This window comes from Psittacula echo (assembly GCF_963264785.1).
Source record: "Psittacula echo genome assembly, chromosome: Z".
In the NCBI taxonomy this organism is placed as follows: domain Eukaryota; kingdom Metazoa; phylum Chordata; class Aves; order Psittaciformes; family Psittacidae; genus Psittacula; species Psittacula echo.
In genome coordinates, this window is record NC_137742.1 from 51424098 (window position 1) to 51450337 (window position 26240).

Below are 26240 nucleotides of genomic sequence, written 5' to 3' on the forward strand. Positions count from 1 at the left end.
GGGGCACGCGGCTGTGTGGGGCGGTGGAGCCGCGGAAGGAAACGGCCCCCACTGCCCTCCTCCTGCTGGCCTCCGCCGGCTAGTCCCTCCACCTGATCCCCTCTTGGTGGCGGCAGGAACTTGGATGCGGAACGGCCAGTGCCGCCTCGCCGCTCCCGCTCGCTTCCCTGCTCGGGCGAAGGCGAGATGCGGAGAGCTGCCGGCGCTGCCTGCTCCCTAAGCTCCGCCCGCTCCTGGCAGCGGCCGCGAGAGCGGCTTCCCGGCCCGCCGGCAGCGCTCGCGGGGAGGGCGGCGGCGGCTCCTCCCGGGCCAAAGTATGGCCGTAGCTGTATGCGCCCCGCGCCGGCCCAGGGAAGGACGGAGCCCAGCGGTCTGGGGGGCGGGGAGGGGGGCGAACGACTCCCAGCGCCTGGACCGCGGCGGGGGTCTCCTCCGCTTGCCCGCCTGTCGAAGCCTGTCAGCGCCTGTCAGCCCGCCGGCCGTCGCCACCTCTCGCGAGAGGAGCGGCGGCGGTGGGGGATGAGCGGGCCGTGCCGGCTCCGCCGGCTGCGGGAACGCAAGCCACGGGCGCGGCCGGAGGAGCGGCCTGCTGCACATGGTGGGCGAGGCGGCCTTCCGCACCCCCTCTCTCCCCCGGCAGCTGCTTGTAGCGCTCCGCTGGCGGGGTCGGACCGCGGGACGGAGGCTAGGCGGCAGTGGGCCTCCGAGGCCCGGCCCGGCGGCCGCAGCTGTGGTGCTCGCTCTGTTCCGCCCGGCGTCCCCTCGCCTGCTCACAGCCCTGCAAAACCCCCAGCCCCGCTTTGAGTCGCCTCATCTTGGATCTTTGCCGTACGCCACCTAGCTGCTCCTTAGCTTTGTCCGGGTGTAAAGCGTGCGGATGTACGGCTTGGGTGAGTAAGTACAAAGATGAGGTGTGTGCCTGCGGGTAACCCAAGACCAGAAAATGCCGGGAAAGCACAGGAAAGTTTGCCCACGGGTACCTTGAGGGAGGAATAAACGAGGAGAGAAAAAGCAGACGGTCTTTGGGAGTTGTTTTCAGTTTCAGCCGCCAGATCTCTTCTAGTGTTCTGTAAAAGCCATTTTCTCCTCACATCATAGATCTAATGTAAGTAATAAGTATTTATCTGTGTCTTGTGTTGTCGTAGTCTCTTAAAGTGTAATCTTTCTCCAAAAGTACACATGGTTTCAGTTACTTAATTTAAAAAGTTCAGCTGTTGGGCATCGTCTTCCCGTTTCCCCCACCACTCCCCCTATCTTAGTGAAGCATGAGCATCTGAATAATCCATTAAAGCACAGGAGGTTAGCTCTGAGGCTGTGAAAAAGAAACCTTGGATGTAAGAAAAATCCTGTTTCCACAGTAAGGAATTAGAAAGAATCCACCAATAATTTTGCATCATGTATTTTATTATCACTATACTTGAAGGTCACAGAACAACAGGAGAGTTGGGTAGCAGTTACCAAAACAATTTTACCTTGTTCAGTTGCAAAAAGTCATCAAGCAAACGTTCACTTAAGTTAATCCTCTCAAGCAATGCCACTTAATTTATTTCAAAAACATCTTGGTTGGTACTGCTTGGTTCCAGGTCTTTTTTTCCCTCTGTCTAGCAAACTCCCGAGTGCCAACACCCATTTTCTAGCCCACCACATCTCTACTGTCTTATTTAAATTAACAAGAAACTTGGTGACATAACCAAACAGAAAAGTACTGGAGTTATAAAACAAAGCTTGCTTTTTCTTTACAGTTGCTTAGAGGAAGAAGTATTTCAATTTTAGGGATATGTATACATAAAAGGGCTGAGGACACCAGTAGGCTGAAAACATGAGCACACTGATACGTTCCTGTTCAAGCACTGTTTTAGAAAAAGAACAAAAAATAATATGCTTCAAAATTGTTCGAAAAATTCCTTGATGGACTCCCAAACTTCTGAGAGTAACAGATTTAAAAAGACTGGATTTGCCAAATTTTCAGAGTGTAAAGAATAAACAATCTGTGAATGAACTGGAAAGTAAAAGATTAAAACATGATGAAGTACTTTTGCCAGGGAGGAAGGACTTGAAAAACAGTGGATGATAAAGAGAACAAATCAGAATAAAGGATGTACAAAGAAAATTCTTCACTGCACAGGCAGACATAAGCAGTGCATGATCAACACCTGCATAGACTATCAGGTAAGGTGGAAGCAATTTAGATTTGGAAAACTATAATTTCTGTCAGTTTTCTGTATTAAGTAAGCAATGAAAGAGCAGGGAAGAAGCTTGTGAAATCCCATATTCATGATGTAGTTGGTGGTGGTGGGATTGTATTATGATGTTTAGCTATTTTAAATGAAGTGTCATTCTATATGTATGGCTAAGATAGTCATTGGCCACACATGTGAGGCCCACAGCCTGCCTGATGTCAGTTCCTCTTTCGCCTTTATTTATATTATTGCAATACAATGCTCTAACATTTAATCCATCCCACAATTCTGTGTTCCCAGAACCCACGATCGGGTTGGCCTCACTCATGCTGAGGGAGGGCCAGAGCAGCAGTCTGAGTGAAACAGGTGATGGATGGAGCCCTCGCACTTCTGGCATCAAGAACAGTTTCCTTCTTTGAAGAAGGAAGAGGGAACTGGGTGAGAAGAGTATGCTAATGGGAAGAAATTGTGACACAGAAAAGTCCCAAGAGGGAAGAGTACATCATCATTATTGAAAGACAGTAGGGGCACATGATTCTGTAAGGGAGAACCTCATGGAAATGAAAGAAAAAACCCAGGATGTATTGTTAATAGCAAATAAATTTTGTGACATGCATCCATCAAATGTGAAATAATGCTAAATACTGTCTTTGAAGAAAGCAAAGACTTGAGGATGCTACTGCAGTCCCTATGAAAAACAAGGAAATAGAGGACCCAACAGTAAGAAGATGAGGAAAATGCTGTCTTCTCAAAACCGAAAGGACCAAGGAAGTTCAGAAATACTAATGTATGGGAAACTGGCAAGAGTCAGAGGAGAACAGGCCAAACCTTTGTAAAGGTCCTGGGACTTCACATGACCTGTGAGAAGGGTGAGAGAATATGTAACTTTAATGGAGAATAAACAGAACACATGATCCTATTATGGCCCAATAAAATGCCATTAATACTAAAAAATACACTTTGAAGAAAAAAAAGAAAAATGAATATTCACTTTAACTTAAATTATTTATTGCATACCACTGCTTAAAACATTAACACAGTAGAGTCTGAGTGTCATTGGTGAACAAAACAAAAGCGTAACACATTAAATAAAAGTAAGCAATAAATTACTCTAATTCTACCTAAGATTATTTACCATAGAACCTTTAATTTTTTTCTTCTCTACAAAGTGTGGAGTGAGGAGCTGTGGAATGTTTCAGTGTCAGACATGCAAAGCACTGCTGAAAATCCAAAATTTGGTTTTGGTAGTTAAAAAGCATGCGAACACTGAATAATACTTATACATGTATAATAAATACATTACTGGAGAAAATACCAGATGCAGTTGGCTTAGCGCCTTACCATTATCAGAGGTACCTTTCATCACCAGACACCCTTTTGGCACTGTAGGGTATCAGAAAGGTCTATGAAAATGGCTGTCAGAGTTGGCAAAAGGAATTTAACGCCCACACGAACCTCCATATAAGAAGATCAGAACAGAACAACCATGCTCGGTTAGATGAAGAATTTGTTTAGTCCTGTAACCAGCCTGCAGCAGTGGCCACCAAGGAGAGACTGCCTAAGAAGAGGGCAGGCACAGGTCTTTCAGGTACTTTCCTAGACTCCAACGTTTTGCAGCTAGGGCATGGCTAAGCAAACCAGGGGGTCTTTCTCTTCCATCAACTTGTCTGTTTTACCCCTGACATTATACAGCTTCCTCAGTGATGTGTGGCAGGGACTTCCACATGTAAACATGGTGTAAGTAACTGCTTCCTTTTTCTACTTTCAACTTGCTATTTGCCGGGTTCACCTGGTACTCCATAGTGCTCATATGATACCTGATATGAAATACTGAAAAATGGCTGCATTTTATGGAATTATGACTATTGTGGCTGTTTAGACTGCTTCCCTCTCCTGCTTGCCTCTTTTCCAAGCAGAACTCCTAAGTCCTTGCTCCCCTGGACACTTCCACACATTCTTGCTCCTCTCTGGTTCTGAACAAACCACTTAGTCTATTCTCTTTCCTTTGTTTAAACTGGGTATTTATCAAAACATGGACCTTCCATCTTGTTTCATTGATCTTTAGTTTTCTAAAAAGCCTGTGGCAAGTGATCTTGTCAAAAGTTTGTCAGAAAATCATGCTAAGTCATGTCTACTTGCCTGTGAACACCATCAGAAAACTCTGGTATAATCCCAGTCTACAAGAGCTGTGCTGACACTCTGCAGACCATATTTGCCCATGTGTCCCCAGATTCTACCGTTTATAATAGTTTCTCATTATTTGTTTGATGATACGTACCAGACTTAGAAGCTTGTAAATCCACAGATCTCCCCTCAAATAATAAAATATAAACATCTACTTTCCACAGTTCCAAAAGCTGGTTTTAAGATGTTGTGCTTCAAGAGTTAGTAATTCAGCAGTTTTGCCCTTGAGTTCCTACAGACCTTATTGCAGAGTGCCCTTTGGACTGGTTGCATTGTTACTGTTCATGCAGATCCCTCCTATTCATGCCTCTACCTCTTCCACAGTGCAGGCAGGTAACAAGAACTTACTTTGCCTTCTTGATAGGGCCTTATCTTCTCTGAGTGCTCTTTTTGTATCTTCATCATCCATTGGCCTTAGACTCTTGATAGCCTTGCTGTTCCAAATGCGTGCAAGGGATGATTTCTTACTCTTTTTTTTTTTTTTTTTTTTTTCTGCTTATGCTGTTCGGGCAATCATCTCATGCTTATCATGTTTTGGTTTGGGTTTAATATACTTGGACACAACTTCAGCTTTTCAGAGGATTCTTCTAGTAACTTGCCTTGTATCTGATGTTCAGTTATGTCAGTGTTCTTTCAGCCTTTCTCAAGTCATTCTTGATTGGTTTTATAAATTTGCTTTGCCTCTCCAAAATGATTTTTCAGCAATCAAAACCTCTAAGAACCTCACTTGTTTTAGTCTTCTACCCAGCTTTGTCTTCGACCAGCTTCCTCATTCTGTTTTGTTTTGGTTTTTTGTTTTTTTTCCTGCTAAGTGGAGGTCTGAGTGATTTGGGAGTTTTGCATACTTTTTTGTTTCTGCAGGTCAAGCTATAGTCACTGTTGCAATGCAGTTCTTTAGTGCTAAAATTTTTGAGCAGGTCATGTGTATGCGCTGTTTTAAACATAATCAGGGTTATTTCCTCTCTTGTATATCCCCTACCTAGTTGCTCCTTGAAACAGTCTTTGTTAGCGTCTAAAAATGTTATTTCTTCATCATGATCCGATATCACATTTTTTCAGTCAGTGCACAGCCTGATTCTTCTTTCTTTCTTTTTTTTTTCCTTTGGTATATTTTTTCCTTCCTTCTTTTTTCTTTCCTGTTCCACAACAAACACAGGTAATATTTGTATTCTACTACTGTACTGTTTATTGTGTCTTTTATAATTAGGGTTCATCCAAATGAGTGTTTAAGTAGTACTGTCTGTCTTTTCCCAGAAATCTGAATGAAGTCCTAACAAACACTGTATTGTTGTGTGGCAACTTACCTTTATTTGTATTATACTAATCCTAGCTTACAAGAAGAAAAGGTAATTGCAGCAACACTTCTGAAAGGCTGCCAGATAAATCCTGTGATTAAGACACTCAAAAATTAAACCCATTTGCTGGCAGCCAGATGTGGTGGTGGAACAATCTGTTTCAAGGACCTTTCTTCTTCTAAGCATGCTTTTGATGTTTCTGCGTGTGTCCTTAATATCCCACTGCCCCAACACAACACTGCCTTATTTTGATTGACCTGATGGTAATGAGCACCTACCTCCATTGATGGCTCAAATTATTTCTGATAATTGAATATTTCTAACCTTTTGTGTTTGAAAACTGGCATGCAATATAGGTTTTGGGTAACTTCTTCAAAGGACTTCAATACTTAGTACTCCATTAGCAATTTACTTTACGTAGGAGTGAGGTGGAGGATATATCTCATGTCCATACAGAAATGGAAGTTTTTGCAAGATGCTATGCTTTTTTGGTAGCTGAAAAAAAGGGTCTACTTGAGTTTCTGAGTCCCTGTTTAGTTTTAGGCTGCTGGTTTATCTTTAAAGTCCTGGTTTTTTTAGTATCCAAGAGACTACCTTTTATCGTGTGCCCATATCAGCCCAGTCAAGACCAGTGAAGCCCCACAGGCTCTAGAAACCATTGCCAAGGTCTACATGTGACAAAGTGAGATTAAAAGTAAAGACCAGATAATTATGGACTTTAATTATCACATATCATCCAGAGCACTTAATGTCTGACTCATACCTTTTTCGCCCAGCGTTTGCAAATTGCAGTGTTTATGTGCTAGGAAGAAGAAATTATTCAAAGGGGAAATGGGGCTTGTTTTCTTAAACTGCCATGGTTATAGACAGTTACATGACGAATAACTTGAGAAATAGATGAATTTATTGCAGCAACTCAGAAATTGTAAATAAGCAAGCAAACAAGCAGGATTTTTATGCAGTACGGTGCAACTTCAAGGCAAAATTATATTTTTCATTATTTATCTTTTTTGTTCTAGTAATTTTTACATGTCTCAGTCTCTAAGGAATTTTATGGTAGACAAAGTTGCAGAGTAGTACTGAGGTGCTGCTGAAATGTGGACAGCCTGAATGCTCTGTAACTGCCCAGACCAGACCACAGAGTATTGATTTTGATTCCAAGCCTTGCATGCAGATTGCAGCCAAGTAGCTCTGGACAGAGCTCACATAATCTCCCTCACCAGAGATCCTCCTATTTAATTTCTTCATGAGCTAGCAACCTGTTCTGATACTTTCTTCCTGCCACTTCTGCATGAACTAAGTCCATTTTGAATGATTCAGTTCCTTCTGCAGTTCATCTCTTTGCTGTCTAGAACTCCAGGCAGGAAGTTGGCTCAAACATTAAACTTAACAGAGATCATTCTCCATATAGAGACATGAGATAGCCAGAATACAGAGGTGTGGAACTGCTTTACCCTTCAGGGGTGTATATAAGTGATAGTGATTTCTCTCATTTTTCCTTTTCAAAGTGGTATTTTTTTGGTTGGTTGGTTACTTAATCATGGAGGGGGGGGAGGGGGTGAGGATAAACTAACTTCCACGTCTTTGTATCCCATTCATTGGTTTCTGAACTATATGTCCTTTGGAGCAGACACCCACTATGTAAAGAAGCCTAAGAAAGTGGGTGGATTGGCGCACAGCCCACCAGTGCCCACAGACAAGATGTCTATATTTGCAGAAGCTCAAGGCAGCAAACCACATTCTACTCATACAATTAATTTTCAATCCTTTTAATTTTCCTTTTATTTTGACAGTCCATTAAATTATTTTTAGGTCTTTTCCTTTCATGTTTCGTAAGCCCTCTAATCAAAATTGAGTGGAAGTTAGCAATCATTTATGCTGCAGTCATCCTTTTGGGGTATTTTTTTTTCCTTACCTTGCCTACTTCATTCAGCATTTGGAAAACTCTAAGGTTTGTTTTGCCTAATTATAAAATTTTACATACTGTTTTTTTCCCTGAGTTTTTACCATAGGAAACCATCTAACATTTCCAAGAAATATCCCAGCACTGTTTGTACTTACTGTTTAACAACTGGTTGGTGAAGTGACAGAAGTTAAAGTGCGGGAAACAAAAGTGTAGAAAACAAAGTATGTGAGCAGATACCTCCTGTGGGACTCAAGAGCCTGGGAGAGGCAAGGCTGCTCAGCTGCACATTGCCAGGTCCAACCAGCAGTGAGGCTGGAGATGTGTTTCCATTAGGCAAACACACACAGAGCACATGTACGCACCATACAGGTACCAGTATGCGTGTCTGGGCGCACAGGTCAGAGAGACACCCACAGCACTCACACAGGCACAGGTACCACGGAGGGCCTGAGCCTGCTCCCCTCTCTGATGGGGCAGGATGAGAATCCACAAGTGACTCCGTACACACACAGGTGAATGCAGTGGGTCCCTCTGGCAGCTGGCGCAGACCCTCTACCGGATCAGCAGCTGCCTCTTAATCGCAGACCTCCCAGTTTCTGGCACCGGGGCATATAGACCCTGAGACTGCAGCCACATGGCAGCTGATGGGGCAGACCATGATGCACATGCATATACACATGCACGCACAGACATGCATGCACACACGTGCACACAGATGCACGTGCACACAGAGCATGCTGGGATTCCCTTGTCCCCACAGCTAAACCCCTTGTGTTCATCCTTAGAGACCCCCACTGGCTCCCACCCACTTCGTCAGCCCAGTGCCACATCTGCCATGATATTCGACGGCTCTTAGAATCATAGAATAGTTAGGGTTGGAAAAGACCTTAAGATCATCTAGTTCCAACTCCCATGCCATGGGCAGGGACACCTCGCACTAAACCATGTCACCCAAGGCTCTATTCAACCTGGCTTTGAACACCACCAGGGATGGAGCATTCATCACTTCCCCGGCCAACCCATTCCAGGGCCTCACTACCCTTACAGTAAAGAACTTCCTCCTTATATCCCATCTAAACTTCCCCTGTTTCAGTTTTAACCCGTTACCCCTTGTCCTGTCGCTACCGTCCCTAATGAATAGTGCATCCCCTGCATCCTTATAAGCCCCCTTCAGATACTGGAAGGCTGCTCTGAGGTCTCCATGCAGCCTTCTCTTCTCCAGGCTGAACAGCCCCAACTTTCTCAGCCTATCTTCAGACGGGAGGTGCTCCAGTCCCCTGATCGTCCTCGTGGCCCTCCTCTGGACTTGTTCCGACAGTTCCATGTCCTTTTTATGTTGAGGACACCAGAGCTACACACAATACTCCAGGTGAGGTGTCACGAGATCAGAGTAGAGGGGCAGGATCACCTCCTTCGACCTGCTGGTCATGCTCCTTTTGACGCAGCCCAGGATACAGTTGGCTTTCTGGGCTGCGAGCTCACACTGAAGCTGGCTAATGTTAAGTTTCTCATTGACCAACATCCCCAAGTCCTTCTCTGCAGGGCTGCTCTGAATCTCTTCTCTGCCCAACCTATATCTGTGCCTGTGATTGCTCCGACCCAGGTGTAGGACCTTGCACTTGACATGGATGAACTTCATAAGACTGGTCCCAACACCAATCCTTGAGGGACACTACTCATTACTGATCTCCAGCTGGACATTGAGCCACTGACCAAAACTCTGCATGCGGCCATGCAGCCAGTTCTTTATCCACGGAGTGGTCCACCCATCAAACTGATGTCTCTCCAATTTAGAGACAAGGATGTCATGTGGGATGGTGTTGAAGGCTTTGCACAAGTCCAGGTAGATGACATCAGCAGCTCTACCCCATCTATCAGTTCCGTAGCCCCATCATAGAAAGCCACCAAATTTGTCAGGCAGGATTTCCCCTTAGTGAAGCCATGCTGGCTGTCACCAAGCACCTTGTAGTTTTTCATGTGCCTTCGCATGCCTTTCAGGAGAATCTGCTCCAATATTTTGCCAGGCACGGAGGTGAGACTGACTGGTTTGTAGTTCCCCTGGTCATCCATTTCCCCTTCTTTAAAATGGGGGTTATATTTCCCTTTTTCCAGTGTTTGGGAACTTCACCTGACTGCCATGATTTTTCAACTATGATGGCCAGTGGCTTAGCAACTTCATTCACCAGCTCTTGCACACTAACTTGCAGGCCTACACCCACTGTGATCACTGGGGCTCCCACCCACCCTCTGACCCCAGCCACTGCACTTAGACCCCACGTGTATGCGCGGGCAGACACGTGCACACAGACACACTCAGAGCCATCAGTGATGGAGTGAGGAATGGCTGTGGCGAGTAGCCTGGACAGGCTGTGTTGGCCAGGCACAGGCCGTGTTGGCCAGGCACAGGCCATGACTGATGAGTGTTCCCACCATTCAGCTACTACCTGCCGCTGGCCCTTGCTGCCACCTTGCCCCTTGCCCAGACATCTCATAATAAATCCTATCGGATCGCAAGCTGCTTTTCCCCTACTCTCGCGACGTGTCCCCAAGCCCTTGGCAGCAACTGCACGCAATCCAAAATGATTTGATTTTTATTTTGTCAGATCAAAAATGAATCAAGTACATAATTTAAATATAGATAACTGTTGTACATCTGGATGCACGGTAACACCGTTTTCTCAAAAAAAAAAAAAAAAAAAAAAAAACAGAAACAACAAAACAAAAGCAAAAACGCACAAAAAGTAGGAAAGTCCTAGTTTTCCAAAGTACTGTTCTACTTGTAGACAATAATTCAGAATTAGTGGAAAGTGCAGAAATCAACAGGATGACATTTTGCATTCACAGCCTCTGTAGTCCAAGTGATGCTGGCAGGTTTGTGTAGAATTATTTTACTGGTTTTGAACCATGCCTGTTCAAACGATTTTTCTACTTTCATGTTCCAAACTGTCATGATTTGCCTGTAAAGTGTAACTACTAGCTTGAGAGTTTCTTAAGGAGTTTTTTTATGATTACTGCCATGGTTACTGATATTACTTGATCCCAGTCATATCTTAATGATACTTTCTTTGCATTATATTCATGTGCAATCAGTGGACTCCTTATATGTAGCACTCTACCAGCTTAACTTCCCAAGTCTTGTATGATGACCCTATGGAAGTTCAGTCAAATTCAGTTAGGTTTGAGATCTACCACTCCTCAACAGAAGTCCTAACATGCATTTTAACAAGGCTGAAAACCTGAGTAAGCACTGCCAGAGATTCATGTGTGCTACATGTTTCTGCAATGGAAGAATTTTTCATTCCTTTCTACTAGCAGATTTATGCCAGGAAGATGGATAATAATTAATTCTAGGATGTTATTTAAGATGGTTAGAATCTAAGCAGAAGTTTGCTCCAGGCTGTCCCTGGTAGGTACCATAAAGTTATTTGACAAAGTAGAGTGAAATAACCACTTAGAATTGATTAGTTCAGACTGGAGGGAGAAGTCTAATTGTTGGAATGAAAGTCTTTATACCCTCTTCTGATATGACAAAATAAACATCTCCCACATGCTAGCAGCATAACTAATATATTCTTTATCCACTCATTATACTTTTTTCATGTTGTTTTATGGGTTTAGAGTTTACATGTTCAGGAAGTTGAGGTTATGGGAAAGGAAGACTGCTACTTTTATCATATGTCACCAATTTTCTCACTTACTCATGGGGAGGTATGGGATATAATTGTGATGCTTATGATGTGTCCTGGTTTAGCAGTAGCAGTCATTTTTTCTCCTTCTTAGTAGCTGGTGCAGCACTGTGTTTTTGACTTTTGGCCTGGGAACAGAGCTGATAACACCGATGTTTAGCCTGACCAAGGACTTTGTGAGTCTCATGCTCTGCCAGGGAGGAGGGGAAGCCGGGAGGAAGCAGAGACGGGACACCTGACCCAAACTAGCCAAAGAGGTATTCCATACCACAGCACGTCATGCCCAGGATGTAGAACTGAGAGTCCTCAGAAGGGCTAGCTCACTGCTGGGTGGGGGCGAGGTACCGGTTGGTGAGCAGTTGTATTCTCTTCTCTTCTTATTTCTCTTATCATTATTATCATTGGTGGTAGCAGTAGTGATTTATGTTATACCTTAGTTACTGAACTGTTCTTATCTCAACCTGTGGGAGTTGCATTCTTTCGATTCTGCTCCCCATCCCTCCAGGAGCAGGAGGAAGAAGGGGGGGGGGAAGTAGACTGCATGGTTCTAATTTATGGCCTGGGCTTAAACCACTACATGATGTTTGCTAGGCATCAGAGGATAAGATCCTGGGTGACTGGTCAAGGAAGGTAGACCTTTACCACATCACTGAGGATGGCTGCATAGGGAACTTGTGTCCCAGCATGTGTGCAGCCATTGGAGTAGTAGCACCTAGGTGCACAGCCACTGGGAGGGAATCAAGTAAGCTTGCTGGTAAGTGGTTTTAAGAATTATTTCTCTCCTTTCATCTCTGGAATAGGAAATTAATATGGGAACACAAGGGAACTAAGGTGGGAGAGGAAGTTTAATGGTGGTAAAAGAGCATATTCTGACTGGAACCAGTTTATAATTGGGAAAACTGAGGCATGGAAAGATGACGGCTTGAATGAGATCTACTGTGTGAATGAATGTGTGTGAGTGCAGGTGGATATTTTGAACATACAATACCCTCTCAGTTTTCATTTCCACATTCTTGTTCCACCCACAAATTCATTGGGAAAATTACTAATACCAAAGGCAGTCAAATCCGTTATAATCTTAGGAGTGGTGGAGCTAAAAACATAGGTTTGTAGTAATGCACTTGTTTTTCCCTTTCTTTCAGTATTAGAACTTATCTTAAAACTACAGATTGCATTACAGATATTAGTTGTAGGCACTTTGTGTAGCTTTTTATGATATGTTGGCAGGATAAGTTGCTGCATAATTTATTGTATTCCTGAACAATGCTAAATATTGTGGTCAGGCGTTGTTTGTTTTTTTTTTCTAGAGGCATTTTTGCATGTACTCCAGAAGTCTTTAAATGCTTAAAGACTCACCTGCATCCATTGAAGGAGTTTACCACTAACCTCTGAAAATCATTACACCCAAGTTTCATAGAAAAATGTAGCCCCATGTTTCTGTATAAGGTTTTTTGTCTTAAAATATTTTTTAACTTTTTTCCTAGGATAAATTCAGGATCCGTGGGAGATGTAAGGAAGTTTATTGTTGATGAAAAATTTACTTGAAAAGATAGCATGTACCTGGTACCTCAAAGTAAGCATGAATGATTCGAAGAAAAAAAATCTAAATTGTGTTAACATAGCTTAATGAAACCCCCTATCATGGTGCTGCAGCAGTTAAAAAAGGGATGAAACCATAGTAAGTTGTTATAATAATATACAATGACTCATCTCTATTTGATGATATACAGACAGTTCTAATTGATTAATCTGTGTAAAAAACAAAACCAAACCAACCAACCAAACAGAAAAAAAACAAGCACAAATCCAGCAATAGACAATAGACAAAGGTTTACAGTTTTAGAGGAATAAAAGTACTCAAAAGTAGGGAAATGAGAGACTGAAATGGCTGTGGTTCTTTAGAGAGGTCTGATAGAAGGGGGCTTAGTAGATTTATGCAAAATGCTGGACAGCAATGAAAGAGAGAAAATAGGGAGCTACGGTGTGCCTTTCTACTAGAATGGAATGATCAATTAAGTTGAAAAATAATGACACACAGCATAATTAAGTTGTTGATGCAGATTCCGTAGAGTTAGATGGGTGGGAAGAAAGGAATATCCATTCAAATGACAAAACCATCCAGTTTCCAGGCAGAAGAAAATTTTAAAGATCTTAATCTGTTTCTATCAAAGTATAATTGAACTCTTAACAAGGATTAGAAAGAATTTCTCCCCAAATGTATTAACTGTATGAAAATTGAAAGTGTATTAATTGCTACTCTGAATTTCCTCATGCTTGCTCCTGGTATTGGTCACTGCTGGAGACTACATTTCCAGGTGATGTCTGCATTATCTCACTTTATATAGTGCTTTTGCTCCTAGGAAAACACCCCTATTTAGAGGCAGTTGGTGGTGAAAGTGCCTATCAGGTACCTTTATAAATTCTGTAAAACTAGACTGATGGCACAGATCTGATGTAAATTTTGGCAGGAATGTTATGTAGACAATCTCCTTATTTGATTTTCTTCCCCCTTGAGGAAAAGTACATAAAATTCAATCAAAACAGATATCACTTTGCTCCTACTTTGATTCTTTAACTGGTTTGTATTTTCAAAATATCCTGTAAACAGTTCATTTAGACCAAGAGGTAGAACTTCTGCTGTAACTGTGGCTTGTTTCTATCCCACATGTCATATTGTAAAATTTGTTTTACTCAGTTTCAAAAATAGCTACTTCAGTTGTGTCAAAAAACATATGGCAAGCATCACCCCCACACATCGCAGTCTATTGTCATCACTCGTTTATGTCAAAGGGAATTAGTATCATAGGCACTCCTTAATCTTTCAGAATGAGCTGGAAGGAAATGCAGTAGAAACACTTTCCTGCAGCTGTCTCTGCACATCCTCTAATTGTGAGATCTGGTTATCCTTCTCAACTAGAACATCAAAAAGGCAAAAATATCTAAATTTGTCCTTTTGCATAGCTTGGTATTTATTGTTACCTCTTTACTCTGTCAGTAAACGGTAGTTTTTCCTCCTATCCCTGTATGGTATGATCTCTTAGAAGAATATTTTTGGATTGTTTGTAATGGAAATGGTGACTGACTATTCATTACTTTTGTTCCCCTAGTTGGTCCTGTAATGACAAAACTCACAAGGTTGTTCTTTGTGTGACCAGCTACCTCCCTTAGCAAATTCCTTCTTAGAAGAGAATTTGCCTCCATTCTCTCACTGTCTTGTCTCATTTACAAGTGAAACTTTAAATCCCTATCTAATTGTTTCTCATAAAGCTATTGCTAGTATTCTGTTTTATACTTCTTATCTTGTCTTACTTCTGTCTTTCCTCCTGGCCTTTGTCCAGTAGTACAGCTGGGGTTTTAGCAGGCTGAAAGGTATCAGTTCCCAGATGATAGTTTTCAGTACATCCCTAGGCCACTGCCTAAAACTGCTTAATGACCTGTAGTGTATTGAAATAAATGGAAGTATAAAACAGCTATTCAACTGAATAGTGAGACACCCAGTTGAGGAAATTATGCAAGTATGTGATTATCTCCTTTGCTATTCAGCAAGGCAGTGAAGAGTATATTTAGCATTAAACTTGTCCAGGTCCACTAAGGTCAAGCAGCTTGTTTAAGAGCCATGCCAAATAGAGTGAGATTGCTAAAAGAAATCCCTCATTAAATGTTACTTTGCCGTTTGGTACCTGGAAAAAAAAAAAGTTAAAAAAATGGAAGCTGGCAAGGAGGTTTAAAGTTCTGGATTGAAATATGTCACCTCTCACTGGACATGTTTAAATATTTTCATGGAGGTTATTTGTTTAGTTGCTCTTTTTTTTGTACAGAAGTGTATTTTGAAACTGAGTCATGACACACTGATTTACCCTGGATTTATTTTTCTAGCAACTGCATCTAATTATAAGCCACAGACAGTGACTCAATAAAAGATCTTTTAAGATTCATATAGAGTTTTTCTGTTTGACCTTACAATTCCTACTCCTCAGATGAACATATACTGTCATGTGCAACAGAATTGTCCAGCCATAGGCATTGTAACTTGTTCTTGTATGAAATATAAGGAAATATTCTCTGTATTTTTGGGGGGAAATTGGTGAATTTTAAAGTCTAATTACAGCTATTACAGGAGATAACAGTGTATTTTGTGTGAAGGGGAATGTACACTTCAGAAATACAACATTAGTCCTTTTTTTTTTTTTCCTCCAAAAAAATTCCTACATCTGTTTGAACATGTATGCCACAATTACTTTGCTAATTACAGTTATTTCTATTTAGGTAGAATATTCTACCAATTTCGTGTCTAACATTTCAGCAGGTGTTTTCTTGTTTTACCAAATAAGTGAATGCTAAATATGGCATTTTGGAAGACAGTGCTTATCACTCCACTGATTCCTTGATTCCCTGTCAAGAGGTTGATGAAGCGTAGACATCTCACACATTTGGCAACTATATACAAATAAATGGTCTTGTCTATTTATTGAACACTGTCTTAGTATCTTGGTACTAAAGAGTAGGCATTATTAAAAATAGAGAAGACACTATACAGGCCTTCCATAATAAGATTATCTGAAAACTTATACTTAGCAGTGCTCTGTGAATACTGAAACATCGATTTCATAATCTAATAATTTTGGATGTATTCACAGCTTCAGCCAGATTTCTGATGATACTTCATTTTTTTTTTCTTTTTCAATTAAAAAAATTACCGAATACCTCATTTTGTTCCCAGAAAAAGGTATGACTTCTTTCAAAGAAATCAGGGTGACTTTAAAACATTGCATAATGTAATGATTTTACCACCAAGGGCAATTACATTAGAGAACTACTTTACATAAAAACTGCTTTGTTAGCTATGAATACTTTGCATAACATAGTACTTATATTTAAAAAAACAAAACAAAACAAAACAACAAGCCAAAAACCCTAAACAACCCACCCTATTGAAAAATTATACTATTTTGGTGGATGCATGAAGATTCTTTTAAGACAACTTCCTCATAAATACAAGTAGGATTCACTGAGAGTTCTGTAGTACAAATTTTGTTTTTCATTTATCCAATATGCACAGGAAGGAAAGGTCAGGGCCAAAGGCAGAAAGTTTAGAAATCCAGGACAAAAAGTTACAGTACATAATATGTTTTAAATTTCTGCAGCTGTTGCCGTTTCTGTATTATACAGACCTACTAAAATTCATGTTTTAAATCTGGGTAATGTCATATTGAATGTTAAACATTTGACACACACAGTTGAAGGCCCTCTTGATTTCTTCACCTGAATTCTGACTTGGACATGGATCAAGTTTCAGAAGCGTTTTTCAACAGTGAAGTTATTCTGCAGATACTAGGAAAACCACAGATAAAACATGGATTCTGCTGGCTAATGTTTTCATTATTCTGTAGTGAGATTGTTTCAGTTCTAAGTTACATTTATGGTGTGCTGCTTTTCTTAATCTAATTGATAAAAATGAGTAACATTGAAAACCTTGGGTAATTTAGTATTTAAAAAAAAAAAAAAAGCAACAAAATTTTTAATCATTCTGTTTATTTTAGTCCTGCCCTCTCTGTGAAACATTATAACTTATGTTCAAATTTTTGTCAGGTTTGGAGACTGGTTTGGTAGTAGATACCCTTTTGCCTTGTTCTGTATCTGACTAGTGTGTCTGTAAGTTGTCATCTTTATACAGGCTTTGTTTTCCTAAGATTTATTTTCTAAATATAAAATAGCATTTCTGCAAAATAATGATTTTTCAGAAGTATCTGTAGAGGTTCATCGTAACACTATGGTAATTGAAACATATTCTAGTAATTCCTACACAGTATGAATAAATAAGCAAGATAAAACATCAGCACTTTTGCATTAAAACCTTGCTGGAAATCCAAACTAAAAAAAAAAAAAAAAAATGCAGGAAAGTAGGGATTCTTCACTTAACTATGCATTCCTTATGACAGTTACTCTGATTTAGGCGATAAGGTATTAGGAAATTATGCATGTGCACATATATATTTGCCCAAAATGTTACAAGCTGTGTGGCTGATGGGGCCTCAGTCACTTGTTGTTTTCTTAATTTCACAAAAGAAGTGATGTACTTTGGTTTTTCATGTCTGGTAAATACAGGTATAACTACCTTGTATGTCAACTTGTTGCCAAAGATTCCAGGATGCAAACAAGCTTCAGAGACCTAAATGGAACAGACACTTCGACAGTTGTATTCTTGACTTGGGAAAAGACACAGAGAAGATTCTTTCCCGTCCCTCTCCCCACGCTTCCTGCCAGGATAAGTGTCGTGGTTTAAGTCCAGTCCGTAACTCAGCCATGCAGCCCTCGCTCACTCCCCCCCTTCCTCCCCCTGCTCCCAGAGGGATGGGGAAGAGAATTGAAAGAATGTAACTCCTTTGGGTTGAGATAAGAACAGTCCAGTAACTAAGATATAACACAAAACCACTACTGCTGCCACCGATAATAATAATGATAAGGGAAATAACATGGGAAGAGAATACAACCGCTCACCACTCGCCGACCAATACCCATCCTGGCCCGAGCAGTGATCTAGCCCTTCTGGGTAACTGCCCCAAGTTCTACATCCTGGGCATGACGTGCTGTGATATGGAATACGTCTTTGGTTAGTTTGGGTCAGGTGTCCTGTCTCTGCTTCCTCTGAGCTTCCCCTCCTCCCTGGCAGAGCATGAGACTGAGAAAGTCCTTGGTCAGAGTAAACACTACTGAGCAGCAACTAAAAACATTGGTGTTATCAGCGCTGTTCCCAGGCCGAACGTCAAAACCGCAGCACTGTACCAGCTACTAAGAAGGAGAAAAATGACTGCTACTGATGAACCCAGGACAATAAGGCTGTTCCTTTTCTTACTTTGCTTCTTCTCACTCCCTCCTCACAGTCAGTATGAGCCAGGTCTTTCTTTTGCTCCCCACCACCAGCCTTACATAGCCTCTAGCATAAATATAACTTTTAGACAGGAAAAAGCCATTCTCTGTGTATAAATTTACTGCTTTTATTCCTCATTTCTGCTTGTGCATTGCAGGACTGTTCGGAGTGCTAATTGCCCAAAGACAGCATCAGAACAGCCTCTTCCAGCACTGCCATCTGATCTGCCTGCCAGTACCAACATCCTAGATTCTGTCTGTGCCAAAGCACCTTCTCCTCCTCTTCTTATGGGAACACTAGGAACTTGCCTATCCGTGATGTACAGGACACTGGATTAGCCATTTAAGTTAAAGGTTAACTCCAAGAGCCTTTTAGCTTTGCAGTCCCTTTCTCTGAGGATATTAGTTTATTTTACTGCACAGAAGCCTCAATTCACATGAAGTGAATGAATCCATTCATCTGAGGTGCCCTGTTTTCCCAGGGTCATCCTGAAATTTTTGGAAAAAGCGTATCTAGAAGGCATTTTGCCTAACCAAGGTCTAATCTCCCTTAGAAGGGTCCTAACTCCTTCTTCTAGCTATGGAGAGCAGATAGGCCAGCTGAGTTCTTAAAGTTTGTAAAATGAGGCAGCTGGCACACAAACCCAAGAGGTGTGTTGATGCTTGCATCGAGACTCAGGATTTCAGAGACTGTCAAGCAGATTTTTTCACCCAGTTTTTGAGAAGAGAGCTGCTTCTCACAGAATTCTACCCCTGGAGAATAAAACCTTTCCGTCTGGATTTACTGTGTCCAGATTTAGTCTTGATTCTTTTTTTCTTCTGAGAAACAGTAATTACAGCAGCCCTGGGTTCCAGTGGCTGAAGATGACCTAGAGAGGTAAATTTGACCAAAGAGAACATACAGTGGACTGAGATCATGAGAACAATAACGGGCGTGGAATGGAAGGAGAATAGGGTTTGAGAAGGTGGGTAATTGTTGCTGTGGAGTTAAGACAAATCAACTGCACCAGTGACATTCATGGTATATGTTTGTCTAACCCGCTAATAAAACATGCGAAAGTAGACTTCCCACCGAGTCATTCTCTTCTGGTATTTAGCTTTGGTGCTCTGCCCTTGGAGAGCTCATTTGAACAGACATTTTTCTCTGTCCTACCCTCACACCACCTAGTTCTTCAGCTCCTCACATGAAAGCTTCATTGTTAGTGTTTGTTCTGCCTTTGCATATCTAGACAATCTTTCACCTAGCCAGGGCAGGTGCAATGTTGGGTTTATTCCATGCCAAAATTAGCAGATACATGTTCCTGGATCAGTCTTTACATTCTCATCCAACTTGTCAATATGTACGTAATATGTTTTTATGGATTTTTTTTTTTTTTTGTACCACGAGTTGCAACCTGTAAATGTCTGTGTCTGCAGTGAGCATGTGCTTTTCAAGGATATTTTTGGAAAAAACAGCAGAAGACTCCTCAAAAGACTATCTATCTCCTGGTTACACAAAAAGAACAATTAATATAATAGTGTTACTAAAACCATAATTATAATAGTTTATGAATGAGTATGAATATGTAGGTTTTAGAATATCTTGTTTTCTTGTAGCAATATTCCATCTCCTAAAGAGATCATTCCACCGCATTTGCAGGATTAAATCTTTGTTGCCCTCATTTACATGTTCTTACTTTTCAAAATTTATCTTACCTTGTCATTGTAAGCACTCATGGGGAATTAAAGTATTTCATTGCCTCTTTTCTTTTTGGGTATAGAAAGAGATGGGGACTTAACGGTGATGGTGAGACAGAGTATTTGAGGCCCTTTAATGCGGGCTAGCTGCTACATTGTTAGTGGTCCTAAAACAGGGGAGAAAACTGACATACTTGTGGTCTTTTTTTTTTTTTAATTCAGCAAGTTGAGTAAAGCTGAAGAGGTAAAACAAAAGCAGACATGAGCTTTTGTCAGGACTTTCTGAAATTCCACATCTGTTATCAAAACATTGTGTAAACATTATACCTCCACAGTTCCAGGTTCTGGCTCGGACTCTGATTGCACTTGAATTGTTTCCGAGTGATCAAAAGAGAAATTAGTAGATGCCTAATAAGAAAGCTCACTTTATGTTATTTACAGTCTAGTCTAATCTCAAGACGTTTAGATAGCTGTGATAAGCATACCTTTGAACTGAACCTATTCCTGAAGGATTACAGAACACTGAAGTCTGAAAGCATTAACTGCAAATGCTGTCTCGAAATAATTAGTCTTCCACACTTCCTGATTGCTCACGAATGGTTTCATGAAACTTAGAGGACTACACATCGTACATTCACATTGATATTCCATATATAGTACAGGAGAGCAACAGTTTGTTGTATTTTGAGAGTAGATAGTCTGAATAAAAAACGGGACTTGCTGTCTTAGGTGTAAGGAAGCTGGATAGGATAGAGGAGATTTTGTGCTTTCCAAAGCAGGTATCTATTAATAGAAATCAGAGCCTGAAATATATCTTTTAGTGTAGCCATAGGCAATTCAGAAACATAATTAACAAATAGCCAGCCAATGTTATTTGTGGTTTAGGTTGTTAATGCCAGAAAGTTATTGTTAGTGCTACAGAGTACTTCAATAACTTGCACTTTCAGGAATACAGAATTTTCCATGGAGTTTGAAATGTGCTTCTTACTAGGTTTTGGTGGAAATTAGAGTAAAACATTATCATCTACATTGCTAAAAGTTTGCATTAGGCAAAACCTGCTTTTTTAGTGTAGCAATCACTGTGGACCGAAATATGATTTTTAGTGATTTTTAAATTTAAAATATGTCTAACCCTCATGAGTAATTGATAGCAAAACTAATTAATTTCAGTAGAGTAACATCAAACTAAGTGCCATATAAGTAAAGTTAATTTAAAATGATCTATCAAAAAAATCCCCAGGGTGAAAGAAGAAGTCTCCTTCTGTTTGATTTGTTTAATTCTGTTTAATTTTAAGGGCATTTCCCTTCAGATGATGTAAAATTCTGTGTGAGAAGAAGAGTTGCTTTGAGCAACCCATTTAAACTTATAATTCTTCTACTTATTCAAATTCCGTTAAAACTGACTGGATGTTTTGGTGAACAGGAATAGAATTAGTGGTGCTAGAATGCTGACATATGCTAAAGCACTTTATTGCACAAGAGGCTAAGTGGCTTTCTACAGAAATACTTATTTTAAAAATAACAAAGCCAGAGACAGTGCCATCTCTTCCACATGTTCATGAAATGATAATCAATTTCACATTTTGTTTCACCTCTGGAGTGCTGAGTTTACTAAAAATGTTAAAAATGGAACAAGCTATCACATGTCTAAACAAACTACTTACAAATGTCTGTCAGGCAGACTTGTTAAGATTTTGTATGCTTTCTGCTATGTTTTGAATATTGGGTTAGATTAGCTGTATTGCTGTGATCCAAATATGAATAATTTATTTGACATATCTTGATGAAATCTTACATACTTCAGCAGAGTTTAGCATTACATTGTCTGAGGTAAATGCAGGATAAATATTTCTATGCATTGTTACATTTATAATGCAGGAGTATCTTTTCTGTATGTCCAATTTCTATAAAGCAAATCACTGAATTTTAAGAGTTTAATTTTCTTACATGTTTCTTACGCATATCAATATATTTATAGGAACATTAGATTGCATTTTAATTATCAGACAGTAAAAGATTGTGATAATTATGTGGAGTTTTGCGTATCTTTATGAAAATATCCAATATGCTGCGCAGTGACTTTCTTCTGATACAAAATGTTTAAATGTCTTGTAACTCAGCATCTAAAATATTGTGCGACTGACTATAAGGTAATAGAACTGTAGACGCCAAGATGTGTTCATGCTTATGTCAACTGGTTGTTATGCTGGGAGCCACTAATTAAACACAGAGGGAGACAGAAGAATGTACCTTAAGCTGAGGTCTTCTGAAGTTGCATGTGTAGTAATATTGACGGTGCTAAACTATTCAAAAGACAACCGGTAGTAAAGGAGTTGGAAACAACACCCATAATTTGATAGTGATATTGACAATAAAATGGTCTTAGAACCCTGCACCAAAGGACAGATGGTTCCCTTGCAGCCAGTTGCCAGTATCAACATTTCTATACCTGTGCAACTATCATCTGTGCTTTTCAAGCACCATTAGTCCATTCTCACTACATGTACACGAACAGGGACATCCAAATGCTTATGACACCCCTGTAAACTAATAGGTGCTTCCACAGAAGTAGAAGCAAGTATTCTGAAAATTTTCCTTAGCAGAAATGAGCAGCTTGCTCATTTCCATTGCAGGGACTCTTCCCAGGAGGATTAATCAAGTGTTAATATGAACAAGGTGGATCTGGAGAATCATATCACACAAGGTGTTACTGAGGATTTTTAAAGTTATCTTGGATTCTGTGGACCTGTGTTAAGTAGGAGGATTGTAGTTATTTAGAGTTTGTCATGTCATTTTGCTTCCACATTAACAAGATCTTTCTTATTTGAGGATATGCAGGTTTGTACACTTGTGAATAGTTTTCAGCCTAATGTTTAGGAGATGCTGTGTTACCAGGATAGCAGTTATGCATAGCACGGAGTGCTTGTTTGTCTTACTGGCTGGCTGGCTGCAAGCAGGACAACATGTACCTCTGAGAGCCTCCAAATATACTTTAGATACAAAGCACTAAAAAGCAACAATATACATTTCTATGTATTTAACGGTGTACAATGATAAGTGTGGTGCTGTTCATGTTTAGTCTTTAGTCTTTACTGGAACAAACACAATTAATAAAAAGATGAAGAGAGGCTGACATGCACGTTACAGCAATTTCAGGCTTCATTCCCATCTTGATCCAGCACAAAACCTCAGAATTGCTCAGATGACTGCTACTTTTTTTTATATTTCATATATATATAAAATATGTATATACATGCATATATATAAACATACCTTTTCATATTTAGAAACCACCATGTGCCTTCAGAGGTCTAAAATGTTATGCAGAACCCAACTTCAAAAAGTCCCAAGCCCTCTGAAGTGGATTATTTAGAGGCTGAAATGTACAATTCCTTAAGCCAATCTTCCTGATGTTATGTTTCCCATGTGCCAAACTGTTCACAAATGCTGGAACCCAGAAGACACATGGAGGGGCCAGAAGAAATGAGCTGTGGGAGTTTAAATCCAGATAACATGAGCTCCCAATGGATTTTGTTTGGATGTTGCCTGGACTAGATGTGGCTGACTGTGCAGCTGGGTGTCACGGTAACCTAATTCCTGGCACAGCTAAGGATTAAGGCTTCCCAGGAGCATATATGGCTATGTGAGATAGGCTGTTATGGGTACCACAGTTGAATTATTCACAACATGAGCCCCAGGCAGCATTTTCTTATCATTGGTACTCTTACAACATGCCCGATAAATATTACTTAACAGTATCGTGAAGGAAGACAGGTCCCTTAAAGATGAGAGATAGCAGAGAACATATGCAGAAAACACTTGGAACTCAAGGAATACAGGGAAGGAAGCCAGCATGGGTAAATGATAGGTACAGGGGTTTAGCAGGTCCAGACTAAGCCTCTTGAATGATTACTACCACCGGGAAAGGATTGAGGGCTGATTGTCTTGGTAAAGAGACATGCCTACCAGCTGGATGAGTCAGATTAGTCGTAAGCTCCCCTCTTAAGCTTTTCTTTTAAACTCGTGCTCACTTCTGAAAGGCCATTCTTTTGAGAACCAGCTCTCCCAAGTAGTGTGTAGGAACCTCAGCTCTCAGTGAAACACCGAAATGCAGAGCCTGTGGAACTGCCTGGATTTTGTGATGCAGGCTTGGGCTATCCTTAGTCCCACCTGCAGCCTGGAACATAAAGGCATGGATTTACATGGATTTACAAAACAGTGCCTGAATATCTGTGTCCAAGGTTTTGAATAGTAAATTACTAAAGCAGAGGTCTGAACCTGTACTCAAATAGATTAACTAGAAACTTACTAGATGTTAGTGTTCTAATCTCTGAAAAACAGAGTTAAAAGTGTCCACTTATGTCATTACTTTTTCACAGGTTGTACAAATGTGTAAGACTTCATCAAAACCCTGTCTAGTGTCCAGTGCCCTCCCACTTAATGTTTCTCTTTGGGATGTGGCTGTATTTACACAATGCATATATTTAACTGTATTGATTTGGGCTCATTTCCAAATGTTAAAAGTCATGGGAAACATAAACAAGAATCCGTTTATACAAATCTGCAAGTGTTTAGTGTTACACACATCCTGCAGTTGTCTCTCCTTTCAATAATATCCCAGACAAAAAAAATTACTCTGACGGGCATTAGGCAATGTGTAAATTAAACTGACAACATGCTTGTGAAATCCTCTTAAAGCTGAAAAGCAGAAGAAGGAAAGGTAAAGGGTAAGAACGGCTGCATAGTGCACTGATGAGTACTCTGCCTTTTCCATGGCATCTAAACCCTACTCATGTTGGAATAGATGTTCTATTTTAAAACATTAAGTAAATATTAAACTTCTGCACTCTCTGTCTTACTGTTTGCATTCTTTGACACTTGGCTGCAACTCATTAAAAGTTTCTCAGATGAGATCACTTTTTAGCAAGATGGCAGATAGCTCCAAAGTAATGCAAGCAATCAAAACTCATAAAGAAATGTTGTATTCTAAATGTTATACTGCTTCTCAATGCACTTTTCGGGATCAAGTGACGGTAGCATGCTCCAAACTGCAAGAAGAAAAACGTTGCTGCACTCTCTGGATCAGCTGAGCTTGAGGAATTAGCCTTTGTCTTGCTCTTGCCTTATAAAAAGCAGGAGAACCTCTGTCAAGCACATGCTTTTTCATAGGCTGAAAGGCTATATTGCAGAACTCATTGCTAAGGCTCTTCCTTATTCATTTTATCTGCCACCTACTTTCTAAAGGGACATGATAGCTCTGTGAAGCTTTCTTTTCTTTGAGTCTGTGTACATGTTTTGGTTACGTAGCCCTCAGCTTTTGCGTTGTTGCCTCAGCAAGGTCATGAGTCAGAACCACAATCAATTAACATTTGCTTGCTTTTATTATTAGTAAGTTAATGATTTACAAAAAAATGTGTGAACTATGGAGGTAACCAAAACCAAGTATCACACTGGTTTGTGGATGTCTGTGGGATTTTCATCTATGCATCCAGGACTTCCTTAAATACACACTGCATTTAAGGCACAAGATGTTGGTATTTTGTAATTACATTTGCTCCAATTTTGTGGTAGAAAGCTAATCCTAGAAACCAGAAAAATATTTGAAATGGCAGATTGAGAGTAAGTAGGCTTTGTTCCTAGACTTGCTGCTGTATTTGAGGGTCACATCAAATAATCATTCATATCAGAGCTTTCAAAAGCAGCCCCTGATCCTGCAAAGTCAGTTAAAGGAATGTAGGAACTTATTTTCCTGTGATAATTGAGGCTTCCGTGCATTTCTGTGGGAGTATCAGAACTCAGCACAGGAAAGTTAAATGGCATTGAGCACTATCATTAAACAGATCTTTGATTAAAAAATGGTTATATTCCTCTTTCTAACTCTTGCTGATATAGGCAGAATGGTCCTAATACTGACCAGAAAACAAACAAACAAAAAAAAGTCAAGTCATTGTGCTCTGAGCATCATCTGGACATTAATGTAATTAATGATAAATACCTTTAAGAAACGGTGCTTGGCCACAAAATTTTGTGAAAGGTCACAAAAACTATTAATTTACAGACAGATTTATTTGAATTGCTGGTAATGCAGTATTATAATATGTTTATAAATTAGGTTTACCCTCCCATAATTAACTTCAGCAAAACTGAGTTCTAACAAAAGCTCTAATGACATCCTTCTTCAGCACTAAGCTAATGCAGATTTAGTGTCTGCAGCTTGAAAACATGCCCTCTTCTGTAACACAGCAATTGGGTGTGCTAAATTTTGTTGAAAGACCCCATCCACAAAACAATACCGATGAAGATTTAATTATCTTCCTTTGTTATAAGTCAGTTACAAATTTCTCTTTCCCTTCTGTCCATGAAGGCCATTTAAATCTTCCAGGGAACAAAAAAGATTTGGCTTGCTTTTTCTATTCTCAGCAATTATGTATGAACTAGTTTCACA

General features: G+C 40.3%; 1 long non-coding RNA gene across 1 annotated transcript; it reads left to right on the forward strand.

Annotated features, from left to right (window-relative positions):
• The first annotated feature begins 612 nt into the window (after positions 1-612).
• Positions 613-19216, forward strand: LOC308232115. The gene is made up of 4 exons (XR_013958805.1): positions 613-2169; positions 2481-3049; positions 3570-3768; positions 18277-19216. It is a non-coding gene; the product is annotated as an uncharacterized lncRNA (long non-coding RNA).
• Positions 19217-26240: the final 7024 nt, after the last annotated feature.